This window comes from Siphateles boraxobius, unplaced genomic scaffold (assembly GCF_051911475.1).
Source record: "Siphateles boraxobius isolate OS27281-9 unplaced genomic scaffold, OSU_SipBor_1 13, whole genome shotgun sequence".
Lineage (NCBI taxonomy): Eukaryota > Metazoa > Chordata > Actinopteri > Cypriniformes > Leuciscidae > Siphateles > Siphateles boraxobius.
In genome coordinates this window covers 29221142-29246415 of record NW_027508733.1, presented here as the reverse complement: position 1 = coordinate 29246415, position 25274 = coordinate 29221142, and the positions used below count along the sequence as shown (strand labels likewise).

At 40.8% G+C, this 25274-nt stretch overlaps 1 protein-coding gene across 1 annotated transcript in view; it reads left to right on the top strand.

The window, feature by feature from the left end:
- LOC143736247 (uncharacterized) overlaps nt 1–25274 on the top strand; it is a 68640-nt gene that overhangs the window by 33351 nt on the left and 10015 nt on the right. The window lies entirely within an intron of this gene.

Here is a 25274-nt window from a genome sequence, read left to right as displayed (position 1 = left end):
ACCCTGGCAATATTATAATCAGATTTAAAAAAAAAATGTAAATAGAATTTATTGGTAAAGAATGGTTCAGTTAACACAGCACTGTAAAAAAAAAAATTATCAGGTAGGCTAACCTAAACCATGCTTTATTGAGTGACTTCTGAATTAACTGCTTGTTAATTAACTGATTCTGAAATATGAATGATTGATTACTTGAGAAAGCTGTGTAATCAGGGAATCAGGGAGACTATAGACACAGGATAGCACTGTTACGGCACAAAGGAAACAAGCAAGGATTCAATAGCAAGTGAACTGGTGTTTATTTAAACACACACAAAAGAGGTAGTACAGGTCCGATGGCAGGCAGGCAGGCAGCAGAAGACAAGGCTAGGCAACGCAGGACTCAGTGGGCAGACAACGAGACAGATCCAGCAAATCCACAGAACAGTGCAGAGTCCACAGCGAGGAGAACAGGAACTGGGGCGAGAGAAATGACAATGAACCAACATAAACCTCCACAACCATCTGACAAAGACAAGACGAAATGAAAACAATATATAGGACATCCTCATTCTAAACAGCTGGCGCTGATCGGCTCATCAGCAGATAACGAGCCGTGCTGATAAACCGCGCCCGTTCAACACGCACACACATAGCGGGAGAGAGTCAATAGGCTTGTTCGACTTGAACCGGCGCTGCGCAGACCGATCGGTTGATGACATCAAAGTACCGCGAGAGCGATTCAAAAGCATAAGGAGCCGTCTGCTCTCTAATCGCTCTCGCGGTACTCTGATGTCATCAACCGATCGGTCTGTGCAGCGCCGGTTCAAGTCGAACAAGCCTAATGAATCCATGAACCGTGACAAGCACTAAATCCCATGCTGGTGATCAGTTATAATCAATGTCACTGTCATCAAGGTGGTGCTTCTCGTTTCTTTAAATGTCCATCCTCATCTGCCGTCACTCGTCCCTCTATAAGGGGGGAAATGAGACTGATGTCTCTACCGAACCAAAATGGGCATTTCCAAATCAGCGTTTCAAACCATGATGGGTATTTTTAAACTGCTTTTACCCGAATTTTCATGAATTATTTCCCATCCCTAACCACACACCTAAACCAATAGCCCACTTACTAGTGTTCTGCAGAGATAAATACTCTGAAAAGAAACTAACTAACTAACTATAAGTAATATATATATATATATATATATATATATATATATATATATATATATATATATATATATATATATAACTATATAACTAACTATGAGTAACTTTGTAGTCAACTAACTACATAGTAACTAACTAACATAGTAACTACATGTCAACTAACTCTAATTAGAGAAGTGGTAGATTGTTAGGGTAACCTGACAGTTAGGGTTAGTAGAATAAGTTGACATGTAGTTCCAATGTTACTTAAAGTTGTTAAAATGTGGGCTATTGAAAGTGTAACCATACAGTAAATGACGTTGGAACTAATGTAACCGAAACTCACATTATCATAAGGAAATAATCTTCTCTACAATAAAATGGGGAACCTGTTGTTTAGCATCTGTTGCTCTTCATATATTTCTGTAGGATCCAAAGTCCATTATTTCAGATCCTTCCCATTTCCATTTCGGGCTGATCTTAACCGTCTGTTATTGAAGTATGTGGAGAGCTACATTGAGGGAACTACACTGGACACAAAAGAAAACCCACAGCTTGTAAGTAAACCGGGATATTATTTTAAAGAGGGTGTTTTAATATAAATCTGAAAGACACAGAAGTTAAAACAACTTTTTAATTCAATATGCGTTGTTGTACTTGCTTCTGGTGAAACGTCAAACATTATAAAATGTATAAAAATGTAAGTGTTTTTTTAATTATGATTAATCACGAATAATCACAGAAAAAAAAATGTGATCAATCTATTTTTTTATCGATTAACAGCACTAAAAATCCACATTATTTATCTAATGAATAAAATCAAACCTTATATTTATTATGACTATTGCAGCAGATTTTAAGCTGTCCTGTTACTGTCATCTGTTATATGTATGTTCTGTTTTGTGTTCCCTTTTTCCTTTGTTCTGTTCCAGTCAATCATCCTCTTTGTATTTAAGCCCTCCGTTTCCTGTTTTTTATAGTATGATCTGTGTAACGACGAAGGGGATTGTGTTTCATGTGGATTTCTGTTATTCTCCTGCGTGTCCCTTGGAACATTAACAATTAAATACTGTTTTTGTTATACTCTCCTGAATTGTGCACTCAATACTGGCACGGTTCGTGACAAGCCATATGAAAATACATTTTGATTTGGTTAACTATGTGTAAATTAGTTGATAATCCATGATCATAGTTGAATTGTAGCATGTCGTGCACTTCCTTTTCCACTCGAAGCCACATGAAAAACACTCCTGAGGCTAATATAAAAAAATTACAAAAGCCTCAGCTTCTAACCACTTTTACTTTGACTTACATATTCATTCAATAGAATATGCAGATGTCACAGATGCCATTTTATAGTTGTGAGGGAGGGGCTATTTCTACAGTAAAGGACCACAGTGCTTAGGCTACAGACTGTGTGGAACTAGTTTAGCTAGGGTACATTTTTTCTCCATGTGAATGAAAGGAAGCTTTTAGGGTTGTCGTAGGATTCCAGTAATAGGTACGTGATCTTATTTTATTTGATTATTATGGAGAAATGGTTTTATCAGAGTTCTACAATTGTTTTAAAATGTATACTACTGTAGAGTTTTAAACACGTTTAGCTGGTAAATCACAGTTTTAGCTGGTAAACAGTCATGCAGTTTATGGTAATTTGTGTTGTTTACAATTTTGGTAAGTGTTGGGTCACTACACATTGTTCAATGTAAAATCCAGGTTCTGAAGATAAATAAATAAATAAATAAATAAATGAAGTTTATGTCTGTATTTAAACTTACCACATTCAAAAAAACCTTAAAAGTCCAAATGAATATGGGTGTTGCTTCATAGTTTAAAAAAAAAAGTGGTACATGTTTGTACATGCTGCTTTTCAACCCCTTTGGCAGACAAAAGACCAGCATTGAAGTACAGCTTTAAGAATAGCAGAGGTTCCAAAACTTTTTTTCTCAGCTGAACCCCTTAACTTAAAACATTTTAAGTAAATATTTCAGTAATTTAACAAACCATTTGAATGTTCACAGTTCTCTAATGGCAGTTAATGGTCACATGACATGATACAGATAAACAAATAAAATATGCAATCTTTTTAAAATTGACCATACAATCTTGGTTTTTATCAGTGGTGTAAAGGTTTTTAGGTACATTTAATTAGAAACTGTACTTAAGTATCTTTTTGGATACTTTGTAGTTTTACTGAGTGTCAAAGATATTAGCAACTTTTACTCTCTACTTGAGAGAGTTATTATTTTGAATAAGTAAGTATTTACTCCCATATATTTGTAATGCCTATACTCCTTACATTTTGCATGGCACATAACTTTTTCTGCACCCGTTTATTTCTGCTACAAAATAAGCAATGGCCCCATCTAGGAATGTACTGAATGTACTATATCTTGTGCGTTTTAACCATAGACTGTAAAAAAATATGAACGTAGTTTCCCTGACGTCACCCTTAGGTTTTTTTGAAGAACATTTTTGAAGCCCAAAGTGGGCAGAGCCGGACGTCGCCATCTTGGTAGCGTAACACCACGCGTCACTTCCGGATAAACGAAAATTAGCAAAAAGGCGGGATTAGCTGAGGTGACATGACGGCTAACATAGACATAATAAATACATAGACGCCCTATCGGCCGCTGGAGCGTACGTCAACGGCGCCGCCATATTGCGGAGGGCAACGTTCCCATACCTCTCATTACGGGAATTGAGAAAAATGCCTGCTTCGTGTGCTGCTTGTGGCTGTACAAATCGCCACACAATTGAAAACAGGTCTCAGGGAATTACCTTTCACAAACAAGACTGAAAATATTTTTCTGGTTGTATTTGCTCATTATATAATTAGTAATAGTAACGTACACCATGTACAAACCACTGAAATCGGTTGATAAATGTAAACGTTATTATTGTTTTTATCCAGGAAAACTGCAGCTCACCCGTTTACTTGCATTTGATTACAGCGCAATCTTGCCCTCACCAAAATGGCGGATGCGTTGACGTATCGCAGCAACGTTCCAAAGCGACCAATAGAGCGTCTATGTATTTATTATGTCTATGACGGCTAACAGCAGACAAACGGCTAGTGACAGCAGCGGCAATCCACCTGTCACTCAAGTGGCCACGCCCTTAATTATGATGAACTTTAAGGCTTAATATAGTTTAAATGGACGAGTTCACCCCCTCACAGTTGTCATGAAGGGCAAAATTAGCAATATAGACCAAAACCACTTCTTGCACCAGGCTGTAAACACATTTTTTTCTCCTGTAAAGTTGACTCTTAGCCTCTAGTGACCAGTTGTTGAATTGCAGTTTAAGTCACTTCCGTGTTGGTTTCAAGAGAGAGACTGGCAGGTTGCTGCTGGGTTTTTAACCTAACTTGTCAAGAAGTCCTCTCTGCAGCCTGTAGCACTATAACGTACTTCAAATACATATCAAATACGTAGTTGATATTTTAACACGCATGCTCGGTTTCGATTATGTCAAGAAAGTTTAAAACCGCATGCGTACGATTACCTATTACATTATACACAAATTACATTATTGGTATAAATCTGTATGACATATGACATCTTTGTAACTTTATTTGACAGGATATATTAATGGTAAACTAAGAGATAGCAGTTTAACTTGATGTATGTCTGTAAATGTAAAAACTTTAATGTTTAAATTCATCTGATAGCCATAACAAGTTTTTCTCCGTACTGGCAGCTTCAAATCTGAATGCAATTTTGAAATATTGAATATGCTTTCGTATTTTATCTCAAATTACACTGCCCACATTAGTGTTGTATTACTGTAATCAATAAGTTTAGCTGTGTACCATGATAGATATGCAGAAGTTGCACTATAACTAGCTATTAGGACAATCATCACTTTGATGAAGTTGAGTTTAAAAAAAGTCTCTTTTTTATCTGTTTTTATCCGTCGTGTAATTTCCCGTAGATGCCATTCCATTTTGTGTAAATAGATTTTCATATAATTCTAATTTGCTAAGATAAAGATTTTCAACAATTAAAATGTCACAGATCTGCCAGGGTCCTGCACCAACCCATCACAACGCACCAGCCAATCACAGCACACGCACCAGCCAATCACAACACACACCAGCCAATCACAGCACACGCACCAGCCAATCACAGCACATGCACCAGCCAATCACAGCACATGCACCAGCCAATCACAGCGCACGCCCCAGCCAATCACAGCACACGCACCAGCCAATCACAGCGCACGCACCAGCCAATCACAGCACACACACCAGCCAATCACAGCACACGCACCAGCCAATCACAGCACACGCACCAACCCATCACAACGCACCAGCCAATCACAGCACACGCACCAGCCAAACACAACACACACACCAGCCAATCACAGCACACGCACCAGCCAATCACAGCACATGCACCAGCCAATCACAGCGCACGCACCAGCCAATCACAGCACACGCACCAGCCAATCACAGGGCACGCACCAGCAAATCACAGCACACACACCAGCCAATCACAGCACACGCACCAGCCAATCACAGCGCACGCACCAGCCAATCACAGCACATGCAACAGCCAATCACAGCACACGCACCAGCCAATCACAGCGCACGTACCAGCCAATCACAGCACACGCACCAACCAATCACAGCACACGCACCAGCCAATCACAGCGCACGCACCAGCCAATCACAGCGCACGCACCAGCCAATCACAGCACACACACCAGCCAATCACAGCGCACGCACCAGCCAATCACAGCGCACCCCCTCTCCTAATCACGGTTCTAATCACACACACCTGCACCTCATTGCACCCTCATAACCTCAGCTATATAAGCAAACACCACACATTTCATTTCATTAATATTATCTGTTTGTGAATTTGTTTGACTTCCAATCATTATCACGCTTGTCATGCTTCCGGTCTCGTGGATATTTTGTTGTTACTTGTCTTGTGCCATGTTTTGTAGTTCTTTGTAGTTTTTCATGTTGATTAGTCTCCCCAGGTGTATCTTGTTTCCTCATTACCCTAAGCTTGTTTGCCCCTGTGTATTTATAGCCTGTTTCACTTGTTACTTTGTCAGTTGTTGTACATGTAATGGCTGCTTCTGATTGTGAACCTCGTGCTTTTTTTTTTTTCTTCGGTTCCTTGAGTTGTGTTATCTGTTTTATGCATTACTTAATTAAAAACCCTGCGTTTAGATCCGTGCATCAGCCTGCTTTCTCAGCATGTTACAGCGCTACAAGCTTCAGCGAGGACAGTCTTAACCAGCAGCCCTGTGCAAGTAGGCGTTGACTTTTTAATTTTACTTAACATTATTTATCTGTTATATTGGAGTCGTTTTTGGGTTTACTTGTGCCATTTTAGAGCACTTGGGCATAACTGAGACTTGAGTGTCTGAGAGTCTGTTGTGTCGACCTTGATTTATTGCAATTTTGAGGTGTTCAGACTTTTATTTTATTTTAGTCATGTCAACCTTTATTTATAAACCACATTTAAAAACAACAGAAGTTAAAATAAAAATCTGAGTTTTAAAAAATTACCCTGAATTTTACTGGGAGCCAGTATAGAGAATGAGGAGATGTGATCCTTCTTTCTTGACCCTGCGAACAGCGCAAACTTTACACCTCGGTTTTTTTTCCCTTTCAGCTGACATTACATATCAGATGCATTGTCATGTTTTATATCGCACATTATCACTGTGCAAATCCGTTTTGTTTTCTCCTGCCTTGATGGCATACAGCGAGGCTCAGATGGGAAAGCTTTTCGATTTGTGCCAGGGAGAAAAGAGGTGGGTTTGAAATCCGTTTAAAATAAAGCACATACACACTACTGCTACTATTGTTTATGCATTATGCTACAATAAAAGCACCATGGACTTTTAGCCATATAACCCATGTAAAAAAAGGCATTGACTCTGTGGAAAAAAAAAACACCTAGTGTGCCAAACAGCTGTTACATTTACAGGTGGATTTATTAAAAGCAACTTACAAATGAAGAGAACAGAAGCAATCAAACCAACAATAGGGCAGTGATATGTAAGTGCTGTGACTAGTCCCAGTTAGTCTAGTTTTTTTGTTTAGAATTGAAAATGTTAGTATTAGTGGGTCAAGTGTTGATGAAAAAGACCCGTATTCAGCAGTTTCTTGAAAATGGCCAAAGACTCAGCAGCTCGGGTTGAGTTGGGGATGGTACCACCACAAGCACCATTCACTTGCAGAACGCAAGCTTATGGAGGAAACATAGGTATAAAGTAGTGAGTTTAGGGATAGATGTGCAGAGACAGTTGTTGTTCTGTAGGCAAATATCAGTGCCTTGAAGTTGATGTGATCAGCAGTTGCCAACCATGAAGAAACATGGGAAGTGTGCTCTGTTTGACTCATAAAGCCCACTCTCGCTCCTGCAGTGGACAAATGTTCTTACTATGGATGTGTCTAAATCAACTCCCTAGTTCAGTAGTCATCAGGGCACTGATCAGGGAGTCGGCCATTTTAAGGGCTGTCTCAATTGCAAAATCTTTCCATTGTACTGAAACGTTCACTTACTAAAGTCCAACAATCACTGTGAAAAACATGGGGCAACGATGTTCACTATGTTCCCTTGATGGAAACAATTATTATGCAATTATTAAGTGCAAATTCTTTAACGGTCCGCCTGGAAACAAAGCCGTCATGACGCCAACTCCTCTCATGGAAGAAGAAAGTCGTCATGTTTACAACTGTGACAATGAGTGCTCATAGGGATCCCTGAAACGTTTGGTTTTCAGAAGTATGTGTAGTTCATGGCAAAGACTCTTTAAAAAAACATACAAGAGTTTTACACGCTGGTCGGGACATCAACTTTACTTTTTCACGCCACTTAACATGACGCTGAACAAAACAAACAGGGTTTGGTTACTTTACATGTCAATCAGAGGTCCTCTGGGGTGGACCTGGGCCATTCAAAGCTGCGATGGATGCAGACCTTCTGCCGTCAGTCTAAAATCTGGTGACACTAGACTAAGGGGGCCAAACTAAGCCAGTTGATTTTTTTTTCAGTCATATTTTTTAACGCATTTGAACATTTCTATAGTAAATCTACAAATGTGCACTCTATGAATCATATTCAAGTGATTTTACCATGACTATATAGATCAGCAGCAAGCGGTTGTCATGGGTTCTGTTGTGTGTCGCACATTTGTGTGTGATGCATCTGGTTTCCATTATAATCATTACTGCTGTCTACACTGGTAATTTACTAGTAAACTATTAAATGAATGCCCTGTTCTTTGACATAGGCTTTTCCACGAGCAGGTCCTGGGGTGACTCACTGTGCCCCCTTACTTTTTACTAATTATTTATTTATTTAAATATTAGTAACATCTTTTAGGCCCACCTGGAAGCAATGCCCATGTATACAAGATTATGAACTAAAGTATTTTAAATTGTCCTTTGTCCATGCACTAAAAACAGCAACTAGCCATGTGGCAACTGTTTGGGATCAACAGACAAACCAAAATAACTCCAGGCTAATTGTTTTATTTAATTATGCAGGTCTACACAATTGCTTTTCGCTTAAAAAATACAACCATCTGCATCTTCTGTCCTTTAAAATACATGTTAATATCATTGTTTTTAATATATAATGGTTTTACATCAAAAGCCATATATATATATATATGCTCAGAATCACTGAGTTCATGTTTCTCTGGGGCACATATGGTAGGCTTGCAGAGTGGAAAATTCAGTCCTGTTTACATTCTCAAACAAAAGGGCTCATTAATGTTTCAGCTGCTCTCCATTATTCAATTTGTCCACCCTTTGTAATGTGGTGAATGAGTGCTAAGTGCTAATATTTGCCTTGTCAAATGCAAACAGTTTTCAATCCTTTATCACCACAGGTGTTACATATATGATTTTCAGTCATAACATGGCTGCCGACCTGCCTTTAATTTAGGTGATATGTTTTCAGCAATGTATTTTTGTAGTACACTACCATTTACTCTGATGAACAGCCTATTCTAGCATGGCTAGTTGCCAGCATATGTTTTGTTTGTGATGTTATAGTGTCCCTCCAAGCTAGCTTAACCAGCAAGTTTTATTCTTATACCATACAGTAAATTATCTCAGTAACAAGTATTCTTATTAATGTGGGAGGAGACTGGCCAGCAATCAGTTTCAGGTGCAGGTGGTTAGTTCTATCATTAGGACCGCATAAAGGGTTCTTACAGCAACAGGTGGTGATTGTTCTGGCGTGTGTTTGTTGCGCTCAACGTGCAGTCTCTGTACCCTTTCATATAGGCTGATTATTTAAGAGGGTTTATTCTCTGTCTGGGAAGCGAGGCAGACAAACATTTATTGCTGCGGTACCTTCAATGGGCTGACGGCCGTGTTGGAATGCTGAATACTGTACCCTTTATCAATCAGGTTTGGGGATTGAGAGCTGAGATTGGGTAACTGTGTTGCAGCTGTACTTTCGCTAAAGGGCAGACCAGCCACTGTTTCTTGTATATTTTAGATTTATATTGTGTTTATTGTTGTTGTTATTCGAGATTGATTTTGATCTTAAAAATTGTTTTTCTTTGTTTCCTGGTACTGCTCTCCTCTTTTTGTATGTTCCAGTGCTCAAAGACTTTTGTACAGGGCCGGGCCTGCATCTACACTAAAGCCTCCTTCGGTGTGATTTGGGTGGTGTGACACTGCTGTGTGGTGTGTACTTGAGGTTGGCACTGAAATAGTGACTTAAAGGTTACTACTTATTTGCGGTGTATGCTGTGGGGTTTCTTCTGTTTTCTCTTGTCTCTTACAGGTGGTAGGAGGTCCACAAGGGCAGGCCCGCCCCTCTTGCAGTCTTGAGGAGAGCTAATTCTAATTTTTTTGTGACTGTTATTATCAACACGTTTTAACATTTGATGGTTTTATTGGAACAATAAAATTGTTATATTTTTATAAACTACATCTGTTGTCCAAATCCATATTGTGACCTGTAGAGGGCTCCTCCTGCCTTAAGTAAGGAGGTGGCGTAGTCAGTTTATGGTTCCTACACTACATTTTTGGCGTAAGTCGGCAGGGTCTTAATGTAATCTTAACTGTTATTTATTGTATGATTGTTAAAATAGAAACAGTGGCTGGTACGGGATAACAAGAGGAGCGACTGCCCGGAGATGCCCAGTGGGGACACAGAGGCCAGTGACTACAAATAACTTGCCAATTTTTCTTTTTTTCTCTCATTATTTTGTTTATATGTTGTACAGTAACTTTGGCTTGCTGCAAATATGAGTTTTGAAGGGGAACAGGAGGAACTTCTTGCTCTACGTGAGGAAGTACAAAGGTTGCGAGTAGCTAATGCACAGGTTCATCAAGGAGGGGGTGCCAGTTCAGCTGCAAGTAGTACCAGTGGACCACCTGAGGTTTTTAATATTGCCTCAAATCCCCCTGGTCAAGCAACACCTGAAAGGTTTGTTTATATTCAGCGGGAGAGGAAGTGTCCTTATTTTTCTGGCTCTAAATCCCAAACCGACTTATCGGTTTATGATTGGATTGAGAATGTTGAAGCATGTCTTAGGGATAGGTGCATTACTAATAGAGAGAAGGCCCTCTTCCTTTATGATCACTTGGAGGGGGAAGCTAAAGTAGAAATTAGATTTCGCTCTTTGACAGATCGGGAAAACCCTGAGATTGTTTTTCAAATTCTAAAAGAATTGTATGGTTCCTCCTCTTCCTTTGTTGGTCTCCAAAAACAGTTCTTTGAAAGAAAACAGAAAGATGGAGAGTCATTAAAAGAGTTTTCTCACTCACTGTGGGCTTTAATGGGGAATATCCAGCGTTCTTATCCAAATAAGCTAATGGATTCAGATACCTTGGTTAGAGACCAATTTGTTGAACACGTGCGTGATGTGGCATTGCGCAGGGAGTTAAAGAGTATCGTGAGACAAAACCCGTTAATTTCATTTTTAGCACTCCGACAGGAGGCTATTAAATGGGCTGAAGAGGGTGAGAAACCTTTTGGACAGGCTCGAGTAGGACTTTACCATCAAGGAGCTGACTGTAATGTTGAGGGGGCCTGTAATTCAATGGAGACTGGGAAGGGGTTTAATTTGTCCGCTCTACAAGAGCAACTTCATAGACAGCAGTTGCAAATTGATAGCATTCTACAAAGTTTAGCTAAAATACAATCTGTCTCGGACCAGTCTGCCTCCCGTCCCCTTAATTCTAATTATCAGTTTACTGCAGAAGGTCTGCCTATTTGTCTGCGCTGCCGTAAACCTGGACACATTCTTCGTCAGTGTCGCCAGGGGCCGAGACCACGACCCACTAGCCCATCTGTTGAGACGAATGTCACCCCGGCTGCTACTGGACATTCAGGTATGGGAGATGGGGGGAAAACAAGCATTAATAATGTCAGTAGCATGCAAAATCCACCACCTCTTATAGGTAAATGTCCAATTGTTGATGTGGTGATGGGCGGGGTAGAAGTGAAATGTCTATTGGATACAGGCTCTATGGTCACCACCATTACGGAGTCATTTTTTAAAGAGTCATTTAAACATCTGATCGCCCCTAGACTTCGATCATGTGGGTGGCTTGCCTTGAAGGCAGCTAATGGGCTAGATATCCCTTATGTAGGCTATTTGGAATTGGATGTCGAGGTGTTAGGCAGAAACATTCCAGGCAGGGGGGTTTTAGTGGTGAAAGATCCCTTTGGTGTTTCACAACAATAGGTAGTACCAGGACTATTGGGAATGAATGTAACTGGAGAATGTTATCGAGAGCTATTTGTACAACAAGGGGAAGTCTTGTTTAGCTCGTTAGATGCTGATCAGGCCAAAGCAGGCTGGGGGAAGGCTTTGCGCCATTGCCATAGATTAGAGGTTTGCCCAGTAAGCAGTGAAGGTAGGGTCCGTGTGCTTGAAAGGGCAGGAGATTTTATACCAGCAGGGTCACTAAAATTTGTAAAAGTTACTTGCCCAAAGGTTCCCTACACCGCCCCAAAACACATGTTGTTAGAGCCAGGGGGCTCAGATCTTGCTTCAGGTTTGTTGCTGTCACCATCCTTAGTGACAGTGGTAAATGGTGTGACTTATGTACCAGTGGTTAATGTAGGAGTCACAGGGGCCACAGTGCATGCAAAACAGGTGTTGGGCAAGTTACATCAGGTTGAGGGAATTGAAGGACAGCAGTTGAATTTTGTTGGGGAGGGTGAAGAGGTTGCGCATGTGACTGTAGTGACTGCCCATACAGTTATGGGATCTCATGTGCCTTTATCGGAGACCATTTCAGCATTACAATGGCCAGGGTTAAAATCTGTGGAGAGAAGACAAGTAAAAGAGTTATTGGAGAAGTACCATCAGGTCTTTGCTAAGAGTGAGGGTGACCTAGGGTGTACCGATGAGATTGAACATGAAATTCCACTTACTGATAATACCCCAGTTCGTCAGAGATATAGGAGAATACCTCCTACACAGTGGCAGGCTGTGAAAAATCACATTAAGCTACTTCTGGAAAGTAAGGTAATTAGAGAAAGCAGTAGTCCCTATACGTCCCCTATTGTGTTGGTACAGAAAAAGAGTGGCGAGCTAAGAATGTGTGTGGACTATCGACAATTGAACGCCAAGACACGGAAGGATGCTTACCCACTTCCCCGTATTGAAGAGTCTTTAGATGCCCTGGCAGGTGCACAGTGGTTTTCTACCCTAGATCTGGCGAGTGGCTATAACCAGGTTCCTGTGGCTGAAAAAGATAAAGCAAAGACTGCCTTCTGCACACCTTTTGGGCTCTTTGAGTTTGAGAGAATGCCATTTGGGTTGTGTAATGCACCAGGGACTTTCCAACGGCTCATGGAAAGAATATTCGGTGACCAGAGCCTGCAGTCTGTCCTTTTGTATCTTGATGACGTTATTGTCTTCTCTTCTTCTGTGGAACAGCATTTGCAGAGATTGGAGGTGGTTCTTAGCCGACTGAAAAAGAAAGGGCTAAAAGCAAAGTTAAGTAAATGCCATTTCTTTAAACAGGAAGTGCAGTACCTGGGGCATCGTGTTTCCAAAGAAGGGGTGGCGACTGATCCAGAAAAAACATCCGCTGTGGCAAATTGGAGGCGGCCTCGTGATGTGACGGAAGTCAGGTCTTTCCTGGGTTTCTGTAGTTACTATTGTCGCTTTGTGAAGGGTTTTGCCCAATTAGCTGCCCCCCTCCATCAACTGGTTGCTGATGTTCTTAGAACTGCAAAGAAAGGCAAGGCTAAACCAGGTACGTTTTTGCCTAACATGTGGACCGATGCGTGTGAGCAAAGTTTCAGAGAATTAAAGAGGACTCTTACATGTGCCCCTATTCTGGCCTTTGCCGACTTTACTAAGCCATTTGTGGTGGAAGTTGATGCGAGTCATCAGGGCTTAGGGGCTGTGCTGTCTCAAGAAAATCAGGGCAGGTTGAAGCCAGTAGCCTATGCCAGCCGGTCGCTACGAAGGTCTGAGAGAAACATGGAGAATTATAGCTCTATGAAATTGGAGCTTTTGGCACTTAAATGGGCTTTATCGGAGAAATTCAGAGAGTACTTGCTGGGAAGTAAATGCACTGTGTATACTGATAATAATCCTCTCAGCCATTTCCAGTCAATTAAGTTGGGTGCCACTGAACAACGATGGGTAGCCCAATTGGCTGCTTTTGATTTTACTGTGCAGTACCGCCCAGGTCGTGTCAATGGCAATGCTGACTCTCTTTCTCGCCAATACAGTGAGCAGGCCAGTGAGGATCGTGGTGACGGATTTGACCCTCATGATCAATGCTTCCTTGATGTAACTCAAAATGCAGGTGCCGATGTGATGTTGCAACAGATTGGGGTGTTTCCCAGTCGTTCCAGAGCTGACTTGGTGGCACTACAAGGTGCAGATTCCCTGTTGAAGTCATTGCTCTCATTCTGGAGGTTGGGGCAATTACCAACTAAAGAACAACGGGTACAACTGTCAAGAGATCTTCAGTGTCTGCTTCGTCAATGGGATCGGATAACTGAGAAAAACGGCCTGTTGTATAGACGGGCAATGACATCTCACGGTGAAGAGTTTTTTCAGTTACTTTTGCCTTCTTGCCTCCGCCAGGAAGTTCTGTATAACCTTCATGATGGGCATGGGCATCAGGGGGTGCGAAGGACTACTGATCTGATCAGGCAAAGGTGCTATTGGCCTCGAATGGGAGTTGAGATCGAGAAGTACTGCCAGCATTGTCAACGTTGCATACTCTCAAAAGCTGTTCAGCCAGGAGTGAAGACATATCAAGGTGTTCTCCTTGCTAGCCAACCACTGGAGGTTCTTGCAATAGATTTCACTCTTTTGGAACCTGGTACGGATCGGCGAGAAAACGTGTTGGTCATGACTGATGTCTTTTCCAAATATACACAGGCGGTGCCTACTAAAGATCAAAGCGCCATTACCGTAGCCAAAACCCTGGTCGAGAGCTGGTTTTATCGTTTTGGAGTGCCTAAAAGGATACACTCTGATCAAGGGAGAAACTTTGAGAGTGTTCTTATTCGACAGCTCTGTAGCCTCTATGGGATTGAAAAATCTAGGACCACAATATACCATCCACAGGGAAATGAGCAGTGTGAGAGATTCAATCGGACTCTTCATGAACTGCTTCGCTCCCTTCCTCCAGAGAAAAAACGGGCGTGGCCTAAGTACATCTCTCAGCTGGTTTGGGCGTATAATACGACAACACATCGCTCCACTGGCCATTCACCGTATTCTTTAATGTTTGGGGTGTCCCCGCAACTTCCGGTTGATTCCCTTTTGGGGATGGATGTCTCCGAGGCTGACCAGGGAGTAATTAACTCCGGGGAAGAGTGGGTTCAGCACCACCAGGAACGGCTCCAGCTGGCACGTAATTTAGCACGGAAAAATCTTGAAGAAGCAGCAGAATATCGACAACAGCATCACAATAACCAGGTACACGATCTTGGATTTAGCAAAGGGCAACTGATTTATTTAAAAGACCATCGCCATCGAGGCCGTCATAAGATCCAAGATGTGTGGTCACCAGTGCTGTATAAAGTAGTCAATGTGCCAGACAAACCCGGTGCTCCATACACAGTTACATCAGTTGATGGTGCTAGTGATGCACGCAGGATACATAGGACTGAGATGAGGGCAGCTCGGCTTGAAGATCAGCCCTGTGAACCAGTAATACCCCAGCCCTGTCCACAAGCGGGTGCCCAAGAAGCTGGATTGTGTGAAGAGGATTATTCGGTGTGGCCTACTAACGAAAAGTCTATTCTGTCTGTCGACAGCTTTCAAGAAGGGGTATACCATGTGTTAACGCCTGGTAGAGGAATTAGTGTCCAGGAGGCAGATTCCGACGCTCAGGGAAATGTCATTCCAGTCAGTGATGGATTGGAGCAAGAGACATTGCAACCTCATTCCCCTCAAGCCAGTTGTCAGCAGGAGATGCCACAGCCTCAAGAGGAGATGCTGACCCTTCGACGTACTTCAAGGCCAACAGCTGGTCAACATTCAAATCCGTACCATCTGCCTCAATCTGCAGTGACGAGCATTTATGTTGGGGCGGTAGGGGCTGCTGCCTTCACAGGTCTAAACCAAGCTAATCCTTTTAGACCCTGGTTATAAGTTAGTCCTTGTCGTCGAGGCGACGACATCTTTTAGGGGGGGTGAATGTGGGAGGAGACTGGCCAGCAATCAGTTTCAGGTGCAGGTGGTTAGTTCTATCATTAGGACCGCATAAAGGGTTCTTACAGCAACAGGTGGTGATTGTTCTGGCGTGTGTTTGTTGCGCTCAACGTGCAGTCTCTGTACCCTTTCATATAGGCTGATTATTTAAGAGGGTTTATTCTCTGTCTGGGAAGCGAGGCAGACAAACATTTATTGCTGCGGTACCTTCAATGGGCTGACGGCCGTGTTGGAATGCTGAATACTGTACCCTTTATCAATCAGGTTTGGGGATTGAGAGCTGAGATTGGGTAACTGTGTTGCAGCTGTACTTTCGCTAAAGGGCAGACCAGCCACTGTTTCTTGTATATTTTAGATTTATATTGTGTTTATTGTTGTTGTTATTCGAGATTGATTTTGATCTTAAAAATTGTTTTTCTTTGTTTCCTGGTACTGCTCTCCTCTTTTTGTATGTTCCAGTGCTCAAAGACTTTTGTACAGGGCCGGGCCTGCATCTACACTAAAGCCTCCTTCGGTGTGATTTGGGTGGTGTGACACTGCTGTGTGGTGTGTACTTGAGGTTGGCACTGAAATAGTGACTTAAAGGTTACTACTTATTTGCGGTGTATGCTGTGGGGTTTCTTCTGTTTTCTCTTGTCTCTTACAGGTGGTAGGAGGTCCACAAGGGCAGGCCCGCCCCTCTTGCAGTCTTGAGGAGAGCTAATTCTAATTTTTTTTGTGACTGTTATTATCAACACGTTTTAACATTTGATGGTTTTATTGGAACAATAAAAATTTTATATTTTTATAAACTACATCTGTTGTCCAAATCCATATTGTGACCTGTAGAGGGCTCCTCCTGCCTTAAGTAAGGAGGTGGCGTAGTCAGTTTATGGTTCCTACACTACATTATTTTTTTTTAAAGGATGCTAAAGTGTACTACTTTTTTATGCTGGCATGGTGCTAGTCTTAGTAGTAGATTAGCATAAGAATGAACAGAAACCATCACTTTGAACTTCCATTTATTGGTCTTAATTGTAATCAAGCAGCATTAGAGACCATTCAGGCCCGGTTTCACAGACAAGGCTTAGACTAAGCCAGGATTTCAGTTAGGGCATTTAAGTAGCTTTTTTAAACATGCCTTAGAAAAAAAAAAACTTTACTGGTTTGCATCTTGACGCAAAACAAAGTGCAAGTTGCTTTCAGTTAAAACAGCTCAAATATGCATTTTAGTCAGATACGAGGATAAGCCTTGTCTGTGAAACCAGGGGTCAGTGACCCTGACTTTGCCCAATTGTTCAGTCTAGTGACTTCTAGTAACATTTTCTCACTTATTTGTGTCTTTACCACAATCCACCACAATTGAGTTTCACTAAGGGTCTATCAGTTACTGTAACCTGTCCCAAATGACACCCTAAAGTCTTCCTACATCCATGACGTAACTCCGCTTTGACTGTCGGGTAGAAGTCTGCTGCAGAGCTGGTCTCAGTGCGTGGGCTCGGGCAAATCTGCACATTAAGGGCGCATATCGACTGCAAACGAGGAGCTCGCGTACACCCATCTGAAACCTAACATGCCAAATGGAACACCCTACTGTCTTGTGGACTTCGAGATCACGTGCATGCAGCGGCCGTTGTAAATCCACAAGACCATAATGCATATGAAATGGCCCATTTGGGACAGAGCAACTGTGGCTCTGAAACAACACCTCCGCTTGGCACACTGGGATGCGCAAGTACAATGCCAAAGTCCCTTGGCAGGGGGAGTACCTGCACAACCAGACACTCAAAGACCCCCATGAACCCATCGCTCGCAAAGCCACAAGTCTCACATTTATCCTTTAGAGAGAGTAGGTTAAGAGGAAAGCCCTTTCCCAAATGCTCATGAGTACCCTTTTTAAACCTAAAATGACAGATGGGACACCCTATAGTTTTGTGGACTTCAAGATCATGCACATGGGGTGGCCATTGTAAGTCCACAAGACCATAAGTGCATATGAGGTGTGCTATTTGGGACAGGGCTGAAGAACTAGTGAGGAGATAGAAGTGCATTCATCAGGTTGTTAGGTGATAATTTGACAGGGTTCAGAAGTCTCTCAGATGCATTCATAGAGAAAGATATTGGATCTAGACTTGCTAATGTTCCTCTGCAGAGCATGTCGAGTCTCTATAAGCATCCACACTGCAGTTTCAAGATCTGATTGGATTCTGAAAGCTGTTTGCTTGTATTTCCTCAGTGCAAAAATACTGTTTTGGTGCCTCCAGATCATGGACGGGACATTTAACCTTGGGGAGGGCCAAACCGCAGTCGATTTGGTCATTCACACTTTTAAACACATTTTAGTTTTTCTATAGTAAACTTATAAATTTACACTCCATGAAATTCAAGTGATTTAATATGGCTACATAGATCAGCAGCAAGTGTGTGAGGCTGTCATGGCAACCTGTTTCATTGCATGTGAATTACTTGTAAGGACTGTATGCCTATTTTTGCCATACTATAAACTGTATTCCATTCGCCACAATGGGACTATCCTTATTTTTATTAATTCATTTTTTGGTTAGTTCCAGATTTGCAGTTGGTGGATGTAAAAAAAAAAAAAAAAGATCAATAGCTATAGCCTACAACACAGATTGGTGATGTGACATTTTAAATTTAAATTGGGGAAAACGTATAACAGATCTTACATTGTACAGAGTAAAACATTAAATTCTACAAACTATTTTTTTCCAAAATATGAGATGTTTTTATGCACTTATTTCTAGTGATTGAATTCTTGTAAAGTGAAGATCTTCACAAAAAAAAAAAAATAAAAAAAATAAAGGAAGGTGTTATAGACATTACTTTAGCTTTAAGTAGGATATATGAAACTTCCCAAGAAGAATTATTAACTTTAATGTGATAACAATTATATCTGAGCCAGTATTACAATCCAAGAAAAAGATAGCCTCATCTATTCTGATTATTTTGTATGTATCAAAACCATATAGATACTGGTTCCAAAAGTCTTTAGAGTATTTACAATTACAAAATAAATGTATGAGAATTTCAGATTCCAGATTACAAAAACAACATTGTGGTGTTGACAAAAGTCTTTTTTTAAACTTATTACGCAATGCATTACAGGGATAATACTTGTGTAGTATTTTGAAATGAGTTTCCTTGATCTTATTTAGCAGTAAAAAATTTTACTTGCAGACCAGATTATCTCAGTAGAGGGGATAGAATTTTTTTTTTCCATTTCAGAATTGTTATAGGGTAACAACTGATATCTTGATTAAGACACTTTCTGATGTAAGAGTTATTACACTTCATATCCAAAATATTAACACCTCGAATAACAAGTTTAGGAGTCTGCCGGAAGACTGAGTAACTGAGATGCGCTTTCACAAGCTGAAGCAATTTTATGGAGATGTTTTTAACAACCATATGGTAATCTCTACATGTAGATTCAATCCCTGAGAGAGCAAGAAATTGTTGATAATTATAAATCTCACCATTACAATTTAATAAGTCGGAAATAAAAATAATTCCCTTTTCAAACCATTCTTTATACATTTTCTTTTAGATAATACTAAGGGAGAAGTTTGTTCTTTTGCAAGTAAATGAATAAACCAAAAATAATTTACTAATTAAATTGTATCGAAGTACCTATGCATATTTACTTCAGTTTAAATAATATCTTTTTTTAGGATTTCGTTTCTGCTGTTCATAAAAACCAGTAGTGGCATTGCACAAAGCGAGCCGAGGACGTTGTCATGTCCTCAGAAACGGACATCAGTTAGTGATGGCCTGGGTGCTTTCGAAACGGGTTACGTTTCCGTCCAAAATTGACATGCCATTCACTCGCAAACTTCCCTCCATCTCGTTCACTCGGATGTACGTCATTGCTTACGTTGCACGAGTGCCCACTACTGGCGGAAACTGCAATGGGCTGTTTTTGGGGTTCGAAAGATGGCGCTTTGAACAGTCGTCTTCCCAGTCTCTGCAACAGATTGTTCTTTTTATTCAGTTAAGTGACCCTTATCAATCTTGATTTTGTCTTAACGTACTTACTATTCGCACAGTGTACGTTAGGGAAAAATGTCAAAGTCCCAAAGGAAAGACTTAGATCAAGCTGTTAAAAGTTTAGCAGCATCCGATGGAGTGACGCCTAGCTCCGATGATCTTATGACACCACTTGAAGGTAGCAATTTACTGATCGACATTTGCCATGATTATGCCTCCCAATTATCTCCATCGCTTTCCTCTGCTGTTGAAGACTGTCCATCTTCGCCTGTGACTCCAAGTAAGCCTCCATCCAGCAAACTCGGAAAATCTGGCAAAGATATTATATCCTCTCTCTCTGACCTGATTAACTCCAGGGCGGACGGTATGGAGAAACTGATCAACTGCAAAGCTATGAAAATAGAAGGTCTAAAAAAAACTTGACTTCGTTTGCTCAGAGGTAAAAGACTTAAAGATAAAGGTGACTAATACAGAGAGATCATACAGAAAACGTCATTGCAACATGCTCGAAAACCGCATACGGGAGCTGGAAGGGTACCATAGAAGATGGAACCTGATGTTATATGGAGTCCCAGAGAAAGCAGATCAAAACGTACGAGCTGTAGTCATTCAAATCTGTCTGGAGGTGTTACCCGAGGCAAGGATCAAACTTCCAAATGTGATCGATACTGTTCATCGCTTAGGATCAAGGATGCAAACTGACAAGCCGAGACCTGTAATTCTTCAATTCTCCAGCAGAGTGCACCTGTGACGCGGTTTGGAAGGCTGCTAGAAACAACTCGTACCTGCGTGATAAGAAGTTACGCTTTGCTGAAGATTTCTGTGAGTAAGACAGAGAGCAGAGAAAGAAGCTCTGGCCTGCTGTTAAAAGTGCAAGAGAGGCAGGAAAAAAGCTTACTATGTGCTTTTGTTGAAGGCAAAGGAATAATTCTTCAATAAATCTTTCAAGTTTGACGTTTGCTGCTAAATAATCCAGGATTCATCCATGCTCTTTGGTTATTGTGCCTTAATATCATTTTATATAGGCTATAGTTCAAAACTTTTTTTGGAACTTGTCATGTTGTTATATGAAAAGTTGGTTCACTTAACATTGACTTTTGGTTAACTGCAGAGTTTGGGAGCTCCCTTTCTGCTCTAAGCTTTTAACTTAAGATCTTTTTTTTTTTGTTTTGTATTATTTCTAGTTGACATTGTTGTCTTTGTTTTCATTAAATGTCAGGGGTATACGGCAAACTGTTAAAAGGAAAGCTTTATTTTTGTTTGGAAAAATACTGAAGCCTGACTTTTGTTTTTTCCAAGAATCCCATTCATCTGTCAACGATGTAAAATTCTGGAGATCTCAATGGGGTAACGACCTTTGGTTTTCCCATGGAACTGAACGCTCCGCAGGAGTTACTACTCTTAGGAATGCATTTAAAGGGAATATTTTACATTCAGACTGTGATTTCATATGGTCGCTTTCTGTGTAATGTCATTGATCTCAATTCAACTTTTATTATTTTGGCCAATATTTATGGTTTTAATTCAAGGTCTGAGAATGCAAGTTTTCTTGAGTTTATTAGAAAGTTGACTACTGTCTATACTGGCTGAAAAAAATTCCAAACTCTTTGCTTGTTATAGGTGGGGATTTCAATATTGCAATTGACAGTGTTCTTGATAAATGGCCACCTGGTCAACCCTCATCACTTAATTCAAAGTTTATTCAATTCATGGATAGACTTGTTGTGATTGATGTCTGGAGGACCAAATTCCCTAATACTAAAGCTTTTACATGGAGCAACAAGGCTGCTTCTCATCTCTCTCGTATAGACTTTAGATCTAATCTTTAAATCTATTGATATTCATAGTACTTTTGTTGATATTCTTCCAACAGCCCTAACTGACCATAAGGCTATTTTTATAAAAATTAAACTATCTGTTAGCGCTCTAAATTCTATTAAACCATCATATTGGAAATTAAATAGTTCTCTATTATCACATAATATCGTTAGGCTAAAATTAAACTATTTCATTAGTCATTATTGGAATAAAGCTGTAAGGGAACGCTCTTTTAGTAATAAATGGGAGTTACTCAAATTTGATATTGGCAAATTTATGAGAAGATTTGGGAGTGAGCTTTCCAAGCTTAGGAAAGCTGAGGAAGAGGCAGTGGTTAGTGAAATTGCTGCCGTTACTCAGGGGCCCCCTGAAAATCTCTCAAATGCTGAAGCTGCTTTGCTTTGTAAATTACAAAATCAGCTTGATGATATTTACAAATGTAAAGCTGAAGGCGCCTTCGTGCGATCTAGGAGGAGATAGATGGAGCAAGGAGAACAAAATTATGCCTACTACTTCAGGCTAGAGAAGTCTAATGCCAGTTATAATAGCTTGTCTAAACTAAATGTTGATGGTATCATAACGGATGACCCAAGACAATATCTGATAATTGCAATAAGTTTTATAAGTTATTATATACCTATAGGTTCGATGAGGATGATACGTCCTCATTTTTAGATCTGATTACTATAGAGGCAGATGACAAAAATCGGTGTGACGAACCTACAGTATTTCCCTTAAGGAAATTGTTGATTCTATTAATCATCTTAAAATCAACAAGTCTCCGGGTAATGATGGTACTGCCGAATTTTATAAGGCTTTCTCTGAACCCTTAGCTCCATTCCTTGCAGAAGTTTATGCAGAGAGTATTCTGAGAACATCTCTTACTCTTAGCTTGACACAAGGTGTGATTACTCTAATTCCAAAACCAAAAAAGGATCCACTTCTTACTGAAAATTGGCGTCCAATCAGTTTACTTAATACTGATTATGAGATTCTAGCTCTAATTTTTGCTCAAAGATTAGAAGGTCATGAGCTATTTAATCGATGAATCTCATCTGGATTAATAAAAATAGGCACAATTCTAATAATATCAGACTCATTTTAGATCTACTTGACTATTCTGATTTGATTTCAGAGGAAAGTTTTATCTTTTTTTTAGACTTCCACAAGGCATTTGACACACAGTGGAGCATCATTTTATTTTTCGTTGCCTTAGGAAATTTTGGCTTTGGTGATTTTTTTTTTTTTTAATAATGCCATCAGGACACTTTACTAACAGTAAACAGTACTAACATACTAACTGTTCGCTGAAATGTAGTATTGGTATGTCACCTAGATTCAGTCTTCAGAGGGGTATCGGGCAAGGATGCCCTATCTCACCCTATCTTTTCCTCCTTGCCACCCAGGTTTTCTCGCATTATGTTAATAAAAGTGCCTTGCAAGGGATTCTCATTGCTGAAAGGGAAAAAAAGATCATCCAATTAGCAGATGACACTTTTTTTTGGCTCTTTTTTTAAGAGATGCCTCTTGGGTACCGATTGCAATCAGCACTGTTGAGAGATTTTCTAAAGCTTCTGGTCTTTTTCTGAATTTGTCTAAATGTGAACTACTTTCAATTAAAGATTTTAACCTAACTATAATTAATAATATTCCAATTAAAGATAAGATATCTTATTTAGGTATATCTATATGTAAAAATTTAATTGATTAGTGTGTATGTAATTTTTCCCCTATTATGGAGAAAACAAAGAACATTTAATTTATGGCTGCAGAGAGATTTTCTCCAGACTTTCATACGCTGCTCAGTCACTCCATGTGGATAACAACATTATCAAAAGTACTGACAAAATGTTATTTAATTTCATATGGAAAAATGGCATACATTATATCAAGAAATCTGTTGTTTTAAATTCTTATTTAGATGGTGGCCTCAAAATGTTTGACTTTTGTACATTCAATAATACCCTTAAAATTAATTGGGCCAAAGGATTTCTCAAAAATCCAACCTCTGTTTGAACTAACTTCCACATTATATTTTCTCCAAAATTGGTGGTTTAAATTTTTTATTGCCTTGTAATGATAATGTTGAAAAATACCAGCTAAATTATCTAAATTTCATAGGTAGATCCTTCTCGCCTGGTCTCTGATATACAAGCACAACTTTTCTCCTCATAAATATTTTATATGGAATAACCGTGATATTCTATAAAAAACAAATCTCTTTTCTTCCAGTGCTGGTTTGAGGTTGATATTTTGCTTGTGAGTCAGTTATTTAATGCAAATGGCCATTTATTAAACTATGAAGAATTTCTTAGTCAATTTAACATTCCCATTACCCCAAAAGAATTTGCTATTGTTTTTGATGCCATACCATCTGGAGTTATTAGATTGCTTCAACATATCTCCTACCCTTCTTCTTTACCTCCTTTAGATCCTAATGTTACAGTGGTGGGGAAATATTGCTTTTCATCCACTTCTTGTAATAGATCGATACATCAATTATTTCTGAATTAATGTGTATCAATTCCAAATGTCACAGTTTATTGGAATGCTTTCTTCCCGATTTTGTCTGGAGAAAGGTTTTGCTGATTCCGAATAGATATTTAATTACTAATAAGATAAGAGAAGTTTCCTTTCGAATTGTCCATCGTGTATTGTGGCGAAAAGGACGGCCGAGGGACGTGAGAGAACGGCGCAAGGCCGGTGGTGCGATTGCTAATGAGCAGCACCTGTGAAGCACACCGGTCTCGCATCTCTCACGGAGGAGCGGAAGGATAAAGGAGGAGCGACGACGTTGATGATCGAGAGAGGAACAGACCTGTGTTTTACTTGTGTTTGTATTTGTATTTTATTTTAGCCAGCAGTCGTCCGCGAGGGGCAGCTGGCGGTATTTTGGTTTGTTTGTTTTATTTTAAATAAAGTATATTTTGATTGTTCGCCGGTTCCCGCCTCCTTCTTCCCGGAACATTTCTACACTGGTGCCGAAACCCGAGAAGAGGAAGGAACGCGCTGTCAGAGAGTCCTCGCCGCTGTGGGGAATCCGCGGTGCCATCGAGCATGGTGCGCGAGTCGCCGCCGCTCGCCGTGGGCCGGAGCCTGCTGCCATCCGCCAGGCAGGGGAGGAGTAGGGAGCGGGGGACTCGCGGCCATGGACGCTCGAGGCGGTGCGCTGGAGTGAGTTGCCGGTTGGGCGGTCGAGCTCGCTGCCGGCCGCCTGGGTATTGGAGGGGCGGCTGCCATCCGGGAGGGAGAGGAGGAGTCGCCGCCGCTCGCCGTGGGCTGGAGCCTGCTGCCGTCCACCAGTGAAGGGGAGGAGCAGGGAGCGGGGGACTCCTGCCGACTGCCCAAGGCACCCGAGGATCCGTCGCCTACCACCGGGCGGCAGAGGAGCGTCAAGCTGTAGGCACAGGCTTGTGGGTACCCCCCGGCTTGTGAGGGGCGATGGCGGTATGTGGCGAACAGGACGGGCGAGGGACATGAGAGAACGGCGCGAGGCCGGTGGTGCGATTGCTAACACCTGTGTAGCACACCGGTCTGGCATCTCTCACGGACGAGCGGTAGCATAAAGGAGGAGCGACGACATTGATGATCGAGAGAGGAACAGGTCTGTATTTTAGTTGTTTTGTTTTTGTATTTTTATTTTAGCCAGCAGTCGTCCGCGAGGGGCTGCTGGCGGTATTTTGGTTTGTTTGTTTTATTTT